This window comes from Helianthus annuus, chromosome 10, assembly GCF_002127325.2.
Source record: "Helianthus annuus cultivar XRQ/B chromosome 10, HanXRQr2.0-SUNRISE, whole genome shotgun sequence".
Classification (NCBI taxonomy): domain Eukaryota; kingdom Viridiplantae; phylum Streptophyta; class Magnoliopsida; order Asterales; family Asteraceae; genus Helianthus; species Helianthus annuus.
Genome location: NC_035442.2, coordinates 55,740,072 through 55,746,071, shown reverse-complemented (window position 1 = coordinate 55,746,071; position 6,000 = coordinate 55,740,072).

Genomic DNA, 6,000 nt, shown 5'->3' with positions numbered 1-6,000 from the left:
AAAAATTAAACTTGAGGTAATAAAGTGTAAAGGTTGAAAATGAAAAACAATTATTAAGATTAAGGGTCTAAACATGTTATTACTAAAATCGAGGGGTTGTATGATAAACTTATTTTTAGAGAATGTAAATGAAAATTCTATTATAATGGCATTTTGGTAATTAAACCTAAAAATAAGGACTTTTTGTTTAATGTAACTAATGATGTAAATTAATATTTAGTATATAACTAGGTTATAACCCCGTGTATTACACGGGTTAAATAAATAAATTTTATATACTGAATAATAAAATAATATATATTTAAAAACCTTCTTTATTGCACGAGTTGAATAAATATAATTTTATATATTAAATAATAAAAGTTATATCTATAAGAACAATATTGTACAGGTTGAATAAATGTAATTTTATATACAAAATAAAAAGTTATATTTTTAAAACCACATGTATTATACAAGTTGAATAAATGTAATATTGTTTACCAAATAATAAAATAATACATCTTTAAAAAACCCCATTTATTACACGGGTTGAATAAATGTAATTTTATATACCAATTAATAAAAAAAATTACGTCTTTAAAAATATGTGTATTACACGGTTTGAATAAATGTAATTTTCTTTACTAAATAATAGAAAAAATATATATCCTTAAAAAACCTCTTGTATTGTGCGAATTGAATAAATCTAATTTTATACATCAAAAAATAAAATTACAATTTTAGTCCCCGTGGTTATATCACTTTTACCCTTTTAGTCCAAAAAAGAATTTTTTAACATCTAAGCCCCCAATGTCTTTTTTTTTAAACATTTTTGGCCCCTAACGTCTTTTTAACCCTTTTGGCCCCTAACATTTAATGGATGAGGTTAGTGTTAGGGCCAAAAGGGTTAGAAAAGAAGACGTGGGGACTCAGATGTTAAAAAAATATTTTTTGGTCTAAAATGATAAAAGTGATATAATTACAGGGGTCAAAATCATAATTTTCTTTAAATAATATTATAAATAAGAATAAAAGATTAAACTAAATAATAGTTATCCATAAGATATTAAACTAAATAATATTTAATAGGATAGTTATCTATAATTAATTAGAAAAAATTAAATTAAAATAATAATTATCTATAAGAGATTATCTAATATGATAACGAGTGTCTCAAAAGTGGTTTCTTTTATTATATAGTATAGATTATAATATAATAACATATATATCCTTATCCACAAAAATTCAATAAAAATACCATTCAGAATACAAGACGGCCTTTTTGTAATTAATATGAATACCAAGGGTTATGGCTCTCCTATAGTTTGTGATGTTTCCTTAATATATATACCCCGTGTTGAGGAATGGTAAAACCAAGCTAAATAAGCAAACAACTATAAAAACAAGGAAAAATCTTATAGAAAAAACATTAATTTATATAGTCACGTTACATAAAGCGCAAACAATTAATTTATTTATGTAAGCATAGTATAATTTAATGAGTTTAAAATAGCAAGTTAGCAACTTTACATTCTACTTGTAGTTTAAACTAGTGTTATGCCCCGTCTGTGTTGCGGGGCGCTAAGCCGAATATTTTTTATTTTCATAATATGTACGTATGTATTTCGGTTACTCCTACACACTTCTTATAACACGATCTCAATAAAAAAAATATATTGACTCAATCAAAAAAAAACTAAAACACTACCATAGTTTTGATAAAATAAAAACTAAAACCATGGCAAGCCTGAAATTTAGAGCTGGGGAAAAACAATAATCAGTCAGGACCAATGAGCGAGTGCTAGGCAGCTACTTGGCCCCAATAAAAACTATATTAAGTCAACCAACTAAAACACTACCATAATTTTGCAAAAAAAAAAAAAACAAGAAAACAATGGCAATACTGCAATTTTTAACTTGGGCAAAATCGTAATTTTGAAACGGGGGCAAAATCATAATTTTCGCCAGAAGGCGAAAACAAAATTTTATTTTGAACCGGGGTAAAATTGTAACCATAATTTTATCTTGAATTGTGGGTAAAAACTGTATTTCTAAACTAGGGTGAAACCGTAATTTTAAATTGAGGATAAAATCATAATTTGAAAGGATCGATGAGGAAGTGCCAGACATTCCTTTTGTATGTGGGCAAAATCATAATTTTGAAATGTGGGCAAAATCATAATTTTGAGCTGAGGGCAAAACCAAAATTTTCTTTGGAACTATGGGCAAAATCGATTTTTAGCTAGAGGAAAAACCATAATTTTATCTTGAATTGTGGACAAAAACATAATTTTAAACAAGGTGAAATTGTAATTGTAAACTGAGGATAAATTCGTAATTTGAAAGAACCAACCAGAAAGTGTCAGAGAGATGTCTGACACTATTTCCCATCTTCTTTTTGTATGTATACTGAATGAATGTATTTATGTAAGCATATTATAATTTAATGTATTTAAAATAACGTGACATTCTACTTGTATAAGTAAGTGGGACGTGTATCAATCGAAATGAATTTTAATTTGCTAGATATTTACTTGCTAATAAGTATAGATTTTGGTAATTTTAGAATGTATTCATCGTGATTTATCAATTAATAATCATCATCATTATCATACTCAGTAAATCTCACGAATATCAAAGTTAAGGTAGGGGCTGAGAAAGGTAAGATGTAGACAACTTTGTCTCTACCCCATAGAAATAAAGGAGCTGCTTCCAGTGAGACTCTCAGCTCGATAATAATTTTGCATCAAGCCTTAGACATAAGACACATAACACTCAACAACCCGGACAAAGGCCGATTAGTGCCTGTACCTTTTTTTTGTGTTTCAGCTATCAACGCCCCCACATGATGCATGATTAACCGTCCACCGTTTTTTAACGTTATTTTAACGAAATTAGTAAAATAACGTTAAATTTAGTGTGATTTCACTTTTATTCCGCAAGTGCCCACACATCAAAATTAGTAAAATAACGTTAAAATTAATGGTTTAGATACATATATATTATGCGTATGGGTGTGTTCATGTACGGAAACATGTAGATTATCTAATAGTTATAAGTTAGAACTAAGAACAAATAAGTATTAAATTATATCATAAATTATTATTTCATCCGATTTCTAAATTCAGTCAAACCGATTCGACCAGTAGGGGCCAGTAACACATCCAGATCGATGTTGTTTTAATATGTATGTTTTTCTTACGTTAAATCGCGTAATATCGTAACACGATTTTATTATATAATTTTGTTATATTTTTGTATTTATATGTTATTATAAGTTTTAAGCAAAATGTGACGTCATTCAATTTTTAATCTTAGCAAACCAGTTTGAATGGTCCGATCAGTGGACCAGCAACACGTTTGGTTCAATGTCTGATCCTGTTTTAAAACATTAGTTATAGCTAGATTTAAAAAAAAAAAAGAACACGTAGAGAAAACTTTAGTTGTATTATATTCTCACTATGTGTTTGTAAAGTTGTTTGATGAATTCTTGTTGTTTATATAAATTTAGTTTAATTATCTTTTATTTATAAGACCCGACCCGAACCGGATCGAAAAAATATTTTATAGCAATTGACAAAAAACCCTAAAAAATTTTGCCCCAATGAAAAATATTTCTAGGTTCACCATTGACTTTATATAAACTGTAGAGACTAACTATATAATTAACATATAAACCACATGGATTAAACATGTAATTAACTCTAGATTTAGATCGAATGAAGCAATAAGGAAACATTGAGCTATGCAAAATGAGGTAAACTGGGCTGAAAATTAAAGAGTCCCACAAGAAACAGATGTTGGGCTTCAAATGGACATAAAGCAAAATAAAGGCCCATGGAATTCGAGTGAGAAAGGGAAACAGCATCTTGGTTGGGTTGTCGGTATGTAAAGAACGAGCCCAAACGACGTATGTAAAGAATATTAATTTCCATATACATGTATATGTATTTTAAGATTGGGATTCAACAAGGCAAAAACAGTTGTTTTTCTTGCTTTCGTTTCTATGATGGAGTAGTTCTTTCCTGCTGCCACGACAGGGACTACGGTTTGATTATCTATTTTTAACTTTGATGCATCGTACTTGTATCCAAAATATAAATGAATTGTGACAATTGGGTTCGTATTTAATTCTTCTAGTTATTGTTTAATCAATTGATGGACGGGTTGTGGTAATCAAACATTTTGTTAAAAGTTGCAATGCTACATTCTGTAGTAATAAGCGATAAATATAGACTAGACAATGGGTAGTGGGGGTTATGAGAGGAGAAACTAATTCCTCCATAACTTAACTAAGTCAAAAGTATTGTTGAATATTAGGAAACTTCATAACTCCATAATGACCATGTCATAGTTTATATTTGGTTCGAGTTAACCCACCGATGGGCTTGTAGCTACTTGAGTCAGGTCCCTTGTAGCTACTTAAGCTTCGTCAAGTTCTATCTCAATATGTAGATATTTAAAGAATTTGGCTCAAACCTGAAAGTTTTAGTTTTAGTTTCATTATCTTTATGGTATTCCCAACTTTAGAATTAATTGCTTGTAAAATTCTAGTACGTTATGAAATGAACTTATAATCATATAGTCTACTTAATCATCATATTATAAATAGTAAGTTCATAACCCAAACTCATCACCATTTTGGGCAGATTCTTTGATTCCAGTTAATAAGAAGGATTGTTGGATCTGAGTTTCTTTTTGATTGTATTTTGTGTTTGAAGTTAAGATGAAAATGGATGAGTTGTGCAGCGGAATTAAAATGAAAACAAACTTTGCATACAATCAAATGAGAGTAATACTTTAATCAAACATCTTTTACACAATGAACCGAATGATTGAATTTAATTTCAACAACGATTACAAAGACAGATGTATGAATGCAAACTCCCCCTCAGCCCGAGCTCAGTAGTATGTTCGTGCAAAGAAGACGAATGATGTAAAGAGCTAATAGAACAGTACAAAGTACTGAACTATTTATAGGCACTTGCAAACTACTGAGCATCTTTGCTGACGTCACCATGAAAGTGACATCTAACCTCCTAACAAACTTTAACCTCTGATCTATACAGACACTGCTTGTGTTAACTACTGCTAATACATTCTATTACAAAACAGACTTTAGAACAGCTGTTGCAACCTTCTACTGCTGTGAACCCAGCAACACTTGTCCGGATCAGCAGTGCTTGACTCAAGGCAGTAGATTGAATCAGCAGGACTTTAGTCTTCCATCAGATCTTTAGTTGAGCAACAGTTATGGGTCAGCAGTTTAGCAAGATCAGCAGATAGGAGGTCATCAGTAGTTGTAATCACTTTCAAGGGGAGAGATTTGTATATCAACATCTGCTTATTCAGAATCCACTGTTCTGATCCAGTTTTGGCTTTAATTATCTGTTCCTCTGATAGGGTTCAATCCCAACAATCTCCCCCTGGAACAGATAATGCCAAAACCCTTCATTATTTGTGGATATTTTATTGCCTCATTAACAGCTCCCTTATCTGACCTTTAAATTGTAATTCAAAGTCAAGGGCATCTGTATCTTCATCATCCCTGCTAAGTGGAAGATCAAGGAAATCCTGCAAATCTTCAAGACTCAGGCCAAGAGCTTGTTCCCTTGATATTTTCTCCACTTCTCCACCAGACCTGAGCAAAGTCAATACGCAGGTCTGTTTGTCAGTTGCCCACTTTTGTATTTTTGAGTCTGGTGGGTTTCTTGGGAGATGTTTATTTGCAGAATATTTGGTGAGGCTGGCCTGTTCATCACTGGCTGAGCAGTGGTAGCAGAGTTTTCCTGTTCAAGTTCTTCTTTTAACGTTCTTAACAAGCCTTCTTTTAAAACAACATTTCCAGCAAGAATTTCTTGAACAGTTTCAGCTCCTAACTGGCTTTGTGTCCTTCTTTTGTAGATGGCATTACCAGCTGGAGCAGTGGATCTCCTGATTTGCAGCTTTGATGGTCCTTTTGAAACCGCTGCTTCAGGGTAGTCAGGTTTTTGAGGAATTTTTGGATCTTTCTTTTCT